Source organism: Ostrea edulis, chromosome 10 (assembly GCF_947568905.1).
Source record: "Ostrea edulis chromosome 10, xbOstEdul1.1, whole genome shotgun sequence".
In the NCBI taxonomy this organism is placed as follows: domain Eukaryota; kingdom Metazoa; phylum Mollusca; class Bivalvia; order Ostreida; family Ostreidae; genus Ostrea; species Ostrea edulis.
In genome coordinates, this window is record NC_079173.1 from 27740671 (window position 1) to 27752942 (window position 12272).

Consider the following 12272-nt stretch of genomic DNA (forward strand, 5'->3'; position numbering starts at 1 on the left):
TTTCGTGAGGAGCAAAGATAGGGGCTTGGTAGAGCACTTACTGGATCCAGCAATGTATCTTTGTTTGTAAGGGTTTTTTATGTAGTTTAGGAATCCAGTATAGGTACAGTAACTCATATTCATTCGACTCATTGACTGGAATGTTAAATGTGTCTAAATCTGAAGCATGGTTTTGAAGAATTTCATGTTTTGAAAGGGCAGTTGGAGTATAAGTATGATTACTAAAAGTGGATTTAATGCCAAGTTCGTTTAACAATGAGACTTACAAACAAAGACAATGTTTTTCCAGCTTTGTCAGCTGGAACCAAAACACATTCCTCATATAACCTATCTAATTCTTTTATCACTTTAAGTTTACTAATCTAAATAGTTGTATTCACTAAATACAAAGTATTTACAAAAACTCCACCATATCCCCAGGGATATCTCAACGTGTAATTTCCACAAATATTTTGTAAACTTCATGAAATATAAACATTGAATGAAGTATCCTTGCTGAAGTTAAGTGTTACATGTAGATAACAATTCTATAGAACTGAAGGCAAGTCAGTCAAAACATTGATAAGTCTACATATCACTAGCTATGTATTTTAGCAGGTCATCAGATATAGGTCCATCTTGCATGTAAAGTTTGATCATAATGCAAGATGGTACACCTCATTAAATTCTGCAATAAACAGCGATTTTTCAAATCAAAATAATAATACTTGAATAATTGAAGTATTTGCATTTAGATTATTTTCGTTTTGTCAATCATGGATTTATCCTCTTCAACGTACAACTTTTGGAAAAACACCCTCCAGATTTGTGTGCTTATGTCAATATTATTTTGATTACTGTAGATACAGAATCTACAATATAACTTTAATGATAGCCTATGAGTACATATCAGAAGTCCCGAAACCCGAGACTTAGCGGTAATATGAAACTATTTCTAATGGGGGTATTTTACTTGATAAACATAAAGATTGGTATGAATGAAAGTTTAAATTGGGGATACAAACGTGTAAAATAATTTGCATTGATAAGAAATTAATGCATAAACTCGTAAATGGATTGAATTTGTAACCCGCTTATCGTTCTTAATTGTGTGTGCTTGTGACATCACAAAGGCCCATAAATGTAAATAAAGCAATGAGAATGATGTAGCTATACACCGTTTTGTTTAACAAAACATCTCATCCATCAATGAACATGTACAAATCTTTGTTTCTGACAAACTGCGTGATTTCACGGTACCGCCATATCATTTTCAACCACCCAGGAATAATGCATGGGAAACGAATAATGGTTCTTCAACAGAGTATAATCTTGAAGCCTAGGAGCTTACGAACTTATATCCCTAGCCATCAGATAGTGCCGTTTAACGGTTATTTTTAGAATATCAAAAGCCGTATGAACTTGCACAAGTTTTATTTATGAGTAATCGTAATAAAATATGTCTCAAAATTGTAATGGTAAAGTCATTTCCCTTTTCATACACATAACCACAAATATGCTTCATGTAGGTGTAGGGTAGCTTTTAAAACTGGGGAAATTATATAATAATAGATGGCGTTAATTACACTGACGCACCGTTCTTCATAACCAGTTGGTATTTTTAATTTATTTAATAAACAAATTTAGTATATATAGTATATGCAATATAGGTTATACTTTCTGAATGATGCTTCCTTGGGACCTGAGTGTATATTGTTATATTACAGGTATTAAGAAATCATGACATTTTTTTAAATAATCGTTGACTGATAGAGTTTGTAATATAATTGTAGATCAAATTTAAAAATAAAACATTATATCGAGTAGATTTATTCAAAGTACACAATCATTGATGGATATGTTTTTGTTTTGACAATAAGCTTGTCTGCTACTTATTGATGGAATTGCTCATCGTTTGATGTCAGCTTGTAAGCGGTGGACATTCTACATTGATTTGTTTTTGTCTTTGGAAAATCAAACATAATTGGCACAGTGTCCGATATGTGATATTTTCCATCTTTTTGAGATTGATTTTTTGTTGTTGTCTTTTTGCATCTTTTTACATAATCAAGATTATTTGATACATATCAAATAGTCCACAATTAATTAAGATTGGCTAATACAGTTTGTACCGTTTACGAAATAAACCTGGTTCGAACTATCTTGCCTCTTACAATTCCGCCTAACAGGGAACGAGTTAACTTTTCATTCTGCTCAAACCTTAGATTCAACACATTGGGAAAAAAAATTATTTTCTTAATGACAATCCATTGCCATCGAGCTAATTTATAAACATCGTGCAATCGTATACGCAGCCAAACAATCCTTTATCAGTGCAGCAACAGGATTAAGCCAAAAAAAGAAGGGACAGATAGAAGCAATACCGATCGATTGGATTTTGATTTGTTTTGTCCATGGTGAAGATAACGAACTGTGACCTATCTAATTTCTATAAGCAATACAATAAAACATCTCTTCCAACAATGGAATCGTCACCACTGTCGGCGATGGGTTGCTAAACTTTGGCCTGAGTTAGGCGTTTTCTCGGCCACTTAGTGCGGGGAGCCTCAGCCTCAGCGATTTTTATCGTGCCACCTGTGACTCGGACCCGCGGTTTAATTTGACGACCTGTTGCAACTGCGATGGGTGCTGTGGACCTTTCTATCCTGGATCCCCACGGGACTTTAGTCCAAGACTAGGAGGGCAAGGCAGTGAAGCACGGCAACGTTATGGTCACCCCCTCTCTTTTAAATGCAGGAGGTACCCATTCACCCGGTGATGGAGGTTTAATCCCGGGCGAACGCTACTAGCCTTTCTCAAGGTCAACCTGAATAGCATCGTCACCAGTGTCGGCGATGGGTTTCCAAATTTTGGCCCGTGCTCGGCCGCTTTGTGGGGAGCGATTTTTATCGTGCCACCACACACGGACCTTTCTAACCGGGATCTCAACGGGACTGGAGCTCGAGACCAGGACGGCATACCAGCCAGGCAGTGAAGCACGACAACGCTGGTCCTCCCCCTCCCATGAAGGCAGGAGGTACCTATTCAGCCGGCGATAGTCGTCTAATCTCTGACGAAGGCTACCATCCCTTCTCAAGGTCAACATGGTGAGTCGCTGCATTTATTTGATATTCCTTATATTCACTTAGTTCAAATTCTACCGGCTGTTGTAAAGCACTCGCACAGCATAGGGCGATACCATACTCAGACTTAGTTTCTGTATGTATCTTCTGGCAGTCGCCATATGTAAATTCATATCCTGGTCATGTCCTACACCACCTAATATACCTAACATTGCCGGTGCTCTATTATTATGTATCCCAATGGCAAACCTATGGCACAATTTTGATTGTATTTATTTAGCCAAAATGCCATTCATGATTCAAGGTACTTGGTTAACGTAGGTTTCATGACCTTTCATAGGCATGGCTAGCGAGTAGGTGAAGCAAAGGATACCAGATAGTCAGATCATGCTACAAATTTCAAGGCTTGCTTACTCTTAATTCGTCCCATTCTGTAATCAGTTCATTATGTCGCGTTACTTGTATTTATTCAATTACATGTCATGCACAGATGAACCTGGATAACGTTCAGGTATACCTGATTGTGCCATGTCGGCACTGCATAGACCAGGGGCTCGGACCTCAACCTACCACGAGGTTCAATTTGCAATGTGGTCAACCACTACATTATCTCGCTAGGTTTACTTGCTAGGCATTATTGGGCCCAAGTTTCAGGGTAGGCATTGCTATTCACGGCCACAGGGATTCACAGGTTTTTACTACGCACGATCATAATTTTAGGTACCAAGGAACTCACCGGTCAATTTACGCAGAGTTATTAACTTCATGGTACTTATCTATTATTAACATCCCTATGCAATTATGTGGTATTCTTGCTATTTCAGCAATTTGCCTCTTTTTATTTTATGTAGTTTACAGATGATTCCGACAACGTACGTGACGTGGAGCGCTATATGCTATTTCGTACACACGTTTCAGGTTTGTGCTAGAACCAGCATCACAGTGTACGAGTCGCAGTATATTCTCACCTTGTCGCTCTTTGGATATTTAGCAATTTCCATAGCACAGAGATCATAGTTCCATATCATTAGTTGCATTTAATTGCAGTTTTTGTTTCCGATAATTGTCCACAATCTCAATTTAAGTTAGGACTTGCAGATTGTTGATCGGTTCGTTGTTGTTTATTTTCAATGTCAAGCCTAACCAAAAGTTATTGTTTGGTTAACTTTAAGTCAAGCACACTCCATTCCATTTTCATGTAAATAATTGACTGGTTTTGTCTCAGATGTATTCGGCGTTGAATTTTTCTTTCCATAATTCATTCAATAGGCATTTATTGGAGTTTGTAGGGTTCCAGCAGTCGAGAACCCATGTCAGGAAGTGTTATGTTTTGTTATCCAACTTTTTCCGAGGAGGCGTGGCTTTGAGGGTAGAGGCTTAGGGTTGTTAATGGGCTGGGTCATTTTCGTATTTTGGCTCGAGTAATCGGTCTTAATTTTAATTCTTAGCTGAGTTTGGGTTAATTCTCACTGGCTCTGGAACGTTTGACGAATTTATGAGGAATTTCCAGTCGAAAAAGTTTGATCCATTACAGTTTATTGTTTTATCTTAGGAATCGTCGAAAATGGTATTTAGCAATGTGCCATTCTGCTATCATTACCTTAGTTTTTACGGAAGTATTTGTAGTTAGATCTTTTTGACGGAATTCAGACTTCAAAATTATTCTCGAATTTTCTGCTGAAACTCTTCAGAATCAATCGGAATCCTTTAGAGGTATACCAGTTTCAGTTATGGGGCGTAATTTTCCTTCAGTAGGACTGTGAGATGGTTTGCTAAATTGGTGTTTGGAAATCTTGTCCAATTTTTGCTTTCCATCATAGGAGTTATTCAGAGCTGACAAGTCTTATAGTCCGCCTGAACTGCGACCACTTTGTTGTTAATCTTACGTCACCTTTGAGATTACACATTTTGAAATGGTCATTTCAGAATTCAGTCTAATTTTGGTCAGGTTTTAGCCATTCCCTTGAAAAATCCAGGAAATTTAAATAATTTACAACTTTCATAATCACTATCAAAATGTGTCAATTCGGTGATACCAGTGACCTCTTGGTTAAGTCACCATGCATTGCTTGAGAGTACGCAAGGGGGTTCGAAGGGGGTAGCATAGAGATAAACGCTCTCCCATAGTGCCTCCAGGGGGCCTGGGTGACGGACGAGAGTGCACGTCGCCCACCCCGCAGAATTCAGATGACCTTGTTAATTTATTACCTTCGAGGTTACACTTTTTGCAATGATCAACTTCAGAATTCAATCTAATTACTGGTCGGAAATCCTGAAAGTTTTAAATATTCCCACGAAAATTACAGGAAATGCAGGTAATCTTCAAGTTGAAAGCGATTGCCGAAATGTGTCAATTTGGTGATAACTTGGTCTTAGTAACCATTGCTTGAGAGTGCACAGGGGGTTCGGAGAGGGGAGCGTAGAGATAAATGTTCTCCCCTCGCGCCTGCGGGCCCTGGGCGACGACGAGGGTGCATGTCGCCTACCCCACTGTTTAAGTGCCTCCAATTTCAAGTATGCATGAAGAAAAAAGGAAACAAACATACAAATATCAATTTTTGTGGGGGACGTTGTTCCAATGTCTGTGGCGGACTGGGGAGTGCGTTGGGGTAGTTGATCACTAATTCTGCGCCAAAACCGGCTCTCCTCCCACCTACTACTAAAGAAGGGGCAGGTATTTCACGTGTACCCTCCAGGCGACCATTAAACTAGGTCAAGGGTCAGTGGATATTCGTAGAAAATACTAATTTCTTGCATAAGTTGCTAAAGTTTAATTCGTGGGGCTCTCAGCTACTTCATAGCTGGGGCCACATCCACCTCCTACTAAGGGAGGGGATGCTACAGGCTGGTGCATGTTGCGACAACTGTAGGAGGGTCTACAAGCTTGCTCCGCACTTGCTAATTAAACCAGGTAGCACGCAGGAGACCGGTGAGATGCGCAGAGATCTCTACCTCCCTTAGAACGTGGGGACTCGTTCAGGTTCGGGCACCTATGTCCACATAGGGCCCCCTGTGTTGCTCCTACTTTGGTAGTCAAACTGGCACACTGGCCGCCTCCCCAGTTCCCCACAAAAAGTTTGCATGCGACCCTTTCCACCATATATGTAAATTTGCATCCTGTTTCTTATCCAATTAATAAATATTAAACTTGTATCACTCTTGTCATTGCAGCTGCTAAGCAGCCTATGAGGGATTACAGGGCAGCCAGTTAAGCTTTGATACACCTACTGGTCTATTCAGATATTAGGTTAAGGTCAGTATTCAATTCGTGTAGTAGGTCAGATGTCTTGCGGCTGGTTGTGCTGTATATTAAGTTTATTTTAGCACAATGGCTTCTCTAGGTAAATTTAACACACCCTAGGTCAAGTCATGGTCATAAAGCCAATTCTTTTATTAATCAAGATTATTTGATACATATCAAATAGTCCACAATTAATTAAGATTGGCTAATACAGTTTGTACCGTTTACGAAATAAACCTGGTTCGAACTATCTTGCCTCTTACAATTCCGCATAACGGGGAACGAGTTAACTTTTCATTCTGCTCAAACCTTAGATTCAACACATTGGGAAAAATACCCACCCACCCAAACCCATTTTCTTGTATCATTAAATTGATTTGTGTTTACGTGTACTGCTGCTTTGTTCTTTATTTTCCAGATTCCTTTCCATGTCACCATCGATAACTGCCTGCTTTCAGATCGATGCCAGCTGTCTTCAGGATGCCGTCAAACTACTACATGCACTAATTTGGGCAATTTTTCTTTCTTAATTGTCGCATCTTTCTAGGGGGGTTCGGGACTGGGGAGTGCGTTGGGGAAGTTGATCACTAATTCTGCGCCAAAACCGGCTCTCCTCCCACCTACTACTAAAGCAGGGGGCAGGTATTTCACGTGTACCCTCCAGGCGACCATTAAACTAGGTCAAGGGTCAGTGGATATTCATAGAAAATACTCATTTCTTGCATAAGTTGCTAAAGTTTAATTCGTGGGGCTCTCAGCTAGTTCATACCTGGGGCCACATCCACCTCCTACTAAGGGAGGGGATGCTACAGGCTGGTGCATCTCACCGGTCTCCTGCGTGCTACCTGGTTTAATTAGCAAGTGCGAAGCAAGCTTGTAGACCCTCCTACAGTTGTCTCTACATATACTGTATTGGAAAAGCGTTTGATGCCCGATGTCTCGTGTATTTAGAATAATATTTATTCATGCCTAGCGTTTCGTGCAGACCGTTCACAAATCTCTCCCCGCCCAAAAAATGTTTCAATCTTTCCTGACGGGAAGTTTCTTTAAATCCTTTTATCTGTTTTCATACACGTACACATGTATATAAAAGATATAAGTTCATTCAACATCTGTCTTTGGGAAGAGGCCTGGAATATACAAATTGCAAATGTATGTTAACGACACTCAGAACTAATGTACAAAAATTGTGAAACGGACGCGACCATTTCATACTCAGTTTCAAAGAATTTATTAGAGCAATGAATCAATAAAATTTGATTAATCAATATTCCGTGACGATATGATTTTTGTATATTTTTCTTTTATTTCTGAAATTAAAAAAAAAACTTCATTTGTTTTCATTCCAACGTGTTTATAAGTCATTGATCTAATAAGCAAAAATCAAATTTACCGTGTGGTAAATGAGCAATCATTTTAAAATTAATCATTATCATTTCTTTCTCAACATTTTTTTAATATCTAGAATACTGCAATTATATTGAAACTATTTGAACCAAATATTACCGAAAATATCACAGCGTGCAGGCCACACCTACCGTTTCCTGCAGATCGTTCACAAAGCGTGCAAGCCATGCCTACAAAGTGGTCAGCGTTTCGTGCAAAGCGTTCATCGTTCCGTACAGACCGTTCAGCGTTTCGTGCAAACCGTTCACCGTTCCCTGTAGATCGTTTAACGTTTCATGCAAACCGTTCAGCGTTCCGTGCAAGAATCGTTTCGTACCGTTCCGTAAAAGTGGTGTAGTAGTACGCTTCAGGGTCTGTATCATTAGGTCAAATGTTGTCTGACGGGTTTCATACCGATTGTTAAACTGTTCTTGGCATACTGATTTTGACTACGGACAACTCCGTTTATCTTATCACGGCAGGTGTGACGGGTCGATAGGGGATGCTTACTCCTCCTAGGCACCTGATCCCACCTCTGGTGTGTCCAGTTGACGCTCCGTGTTTGCCCATCTTGCGCATTGCTGACTTTAAACGAGACTGGTGAAACCCCATCGACTTGTTTGTCAGTAGCTTGCCTCGATCAAGATATAGGACTCACGGGTGTGACCGGTCGACAGGAGGTGTTCACTCCTCCTTGGTACCTGATCCCGCCGTTTGTGTGTCCAGGGGTCCGTGTTTGCTCAACTATCTATTTTATATTGCTTATAGGAGTTATGAGATTGATCACTGTCCGTTATCTTCACCTTTCATTTAAATACACGTCTTTTGCATGGTACTGTTTTACGCACTACCGATTAAGTTGTATTTGTCAGTAAGGCGGGTAATGTCGTTAACATATCAGCTGAAATGAGTGGTGCAGTGCGTAAATAAAGCAATCTAAAACAAAATCCTTGTACGAGAGTTGACATGATTTCTCTGCACGCATTGCAGCGATGACCAGGTCGTATAAATCAATTTGCTCAATAGATGGGCACACCTTTTCCATAGTAATAATCTGGATGAAATCTAACAGGTATCAAGCTCTTTTTGAAAAAGTGTTATTTATGACGTAATAATGCTACCAATTTATATATGTAAGTTGAGATATTATACTTGGCATATATTTAACTTACTTAAACCACAGGTTTCAAGTCTCGATTGAAGTAAGCATTTCGCAAATTCTATGGTCATTATAACGATTTAATTCATCAATACAAACTATCATTGGATCAAATGCTGTCTGACGTGTTTCATACCGATTGTTAGGCCGTTCATGGCACACTGATTTTGAGTACGGATAACACCGTTTACCTGATCAGGATACAGGGCTCGCGGCGGGTGTGACCGGTCGACAGGGGATGCTTACTCCTCTAGGTACCGGATCCCACCTCTGGTGTGTCCAGGGGTCCATGTTTGCCCATCTCTCTCTTTTGTATTGCTTATATGAGTTATGAGATTGATCACTGTTCGTTACATTCACCTTTCATCAAGCTTTATTCACGACATACTTCAAATTCTAACATATGGATGTGACCGGTCGACATGGGATGCATACTCCTCCTAGGCACATGCTCTCACCTCTGGTGTGTTCAAGGGTCCGTGTTTTGCCCAGCTCTCTATTTTGTATTGCTTATAGGAGTTATGAGATTGATCACTGTTCGTTATCTTCACCTTTCATTAAGCTTTATTCAAGACCCACTTAAAATTGTTGTGCCTTTTTATGTACATAATCGTACCTTGTTTTAGATGACATTCTTAATTCCATGTCATATTATCATATTTCAATGTTCTATTCGCGTTTGTCTTTCTTAATTCTTACATCTATATGTCATCCTCAATTACATCTCAACTTATTGCATTTGTCGCATTATAAATTGTAACTTAGAATTTACAACTTGATATTCTTAATCTAACTGAGATTCAATCTGTAGTTTCTTTTTACTTGCTATTCCCCTTATGCTTCATTGCATTCGTTATTATGTGCATCATCGTTACACTGATCGCGGTAGCTCAGTGGTAAAGCATTCACTTTGTAGCCGGGAGGTCGTGAGTTCGAGTCAAACATTAACAGACGTTAACATAGGTTGTGATTGCTCTTTCATCAAGTGCTCGGCAATTAGAAGAGTTATGGGTCTTTCGGATATGACCTTAAAAACGGAGGTCCAGTGTCGCGGCAAGCGTTGGCACCATAAAGAGACTTCACTGAGCACTACGACCCTAAGTGCTAAGCATAGGTCTAAATTTGTGTTACTTCACCTTTACCTACGGCCATCTCGATATGAGTGAAAAATTCTTGACGGAGTGTAAAACAATCTCTCTCTTTCTCAGCAAAAAATAAGAGGTACTTGTAAGGGATTTTTAATGTCTGTAAAATGATTTCCACATCATTTAAAATCGATTTATAACATTGCATAGCATGTATATTTACATATGTTGTCGGGGAGAGAGTTTAAATTGAAACCCTTAAGAAAACTTAATTTTCCCCAATCGCTAAATTCATTGGCAGGGTTCTTTTCATTGATGCAATCTTACATTTCCATTCTCATTTTACAACTGTCATAATAGAATTAAGGAGGGGGGATACTAGGAGCAAGCCGCCAATAAACGAAAATTTTAAAGACTTTGGCTTTTCGGTCTTGTCAAAAACTAGGCCCACCACACTTTAATTCACAATCGCATACTACGTAATATACCGTGGTATGTTTTTGAGCAGGGTGTCATAGGAGTGAAGGTAACTCTTTCCCAAGACCTCTGCCTAGGGTGATTGGGGGTTTCCCCTATAAAATCAGGTTGTGATAGCTTGCCTGTAGGTCAAGTAGGGGTTTGTCCTGAGCCAAGACGGCCAGCTATATTGATGGAGCAGGCTGGTTTTACAAGCATGGTGGGTGAGCCATGCCCTAGAGTCCTCAACAGTAATGGGGTGGTGCCTTTAGGGAGCATCTATTACATTAACCCTACAAATAGTGACAAAGGGGAACATACTAGTAGTGTTATATATGACCAACCTCAGACCCCCCAGTATGATCCTATCCTAGTTCTCCCGGACCCCATGTCACTAGTATATCACTAAGGATCGGTCAGGTGTTGGTACATCTCAGTTATTAATGTTCCAGACGAATGATGTTCCCGAGCAGGAGGATGTGTTTTGGTCGCTTGCCTGTTAGATTATAAACAGGTCAAGATCGATATGTCCACTGGTTAGGCATATCAATATAGAAGATTGTAGGGCTGGTTGTAAGGACAGTCCCGAGTTTTTAAATCAGAATTAATTATTTGGTCGAAAAAGATCGTGGCAAGTGATCGATAAACTCTTAGGAAGATTCAGTACAACAGGGTCAGAAGTTAAAATTGTATGGCATGAGGTTGTCGAAAGGTGTAGGTGTTCAGAGAAACACTGGTTGGCACAAACACGGGTAACACCAGGCCGGAGGGTACGGAGGCAGGCGTTAGTCATCAAGGTTGTTGGCTGGATGACACCTAGAATAGTGTCGGTTGCCATAGTGGTATGACTTCTCGAGGTAACTTTGGATATTCTCTGAGTTTTGAGGTTGACACAACTGTTGAGGCGCACTGTCCTTCTGGTGTCTGAAGGTCGGGATGACCAGTTCTCCGATGAGGAGGATGAATCTGGGGTGAAAATTCTTTCCAGTGTAATGTTGGAGCATGCGGGAGTTGTGTCTCTGTCCGGCTTGGACAGGGTCGCTGATGGCGAATGGGATAGGTGTATTCTCTCAGACAGAGGCTTACCCTGATAAATTACAAAGTAATGAACAGTATGTGTTTGCTGCTAGTGGCTTTGTAAGTTCCCATTGGTCGTCATTGCAACGAGGTAAGGAAGAAAGTGAGTTATATGGGGGGGGGGGGTAAACTTTGGCGAGGACCTTTCCTTGAAGTGTTCCATCTGCTGACCTGGAAGTTTTAATGCCCTCTAGTGTTGTGTTCCATGTCGTGATGCGTTTGTCTAGGATAATACCTGTCTGTGACGTGTTCGTATGACGAAATTTGTGACCGTGCGTGACTCAGATGTGACTTTAATGTTCGTGGATTTCATGTGATGTGCTGTGTAACCATGACATTCTTTGTTGTGAACTTCATTTTGGACTGTTAAAGTGTTACAATTCTATTGACTAAAGTTTATTATATTGATAATGATAAGTGAAATTCATTCATTGATTTGTAAAATTGTATGTATCTATTGTAAGCTACAGTGCTGCTGGACTAAACTTGAAAAAGTCCTCCTGGGGTGTAGTGATTTAGGGGATGGAATTTTAGGATTTCCGGTTCGGGCTCGGACGACTATGATATCGCACTTGCTTCTCTGTCTCTCTTACCCGCGAACTCTCAAGACGAGCGGACGTGTTTCGTAGAGCGCAGCACTGTGGTTATTGTATACATGTAGAATTTGAAGTTGTCTTGTTTATCATTAAAAATATATGTATGTGTTTATATGAAAAACATTTTTCAGGTGTTCGGCTTATAGAAAATGAAATTTATACATGTTCATTATGAAATTAATTGGATCTGTGTAATGTTTTAAAGGTCAA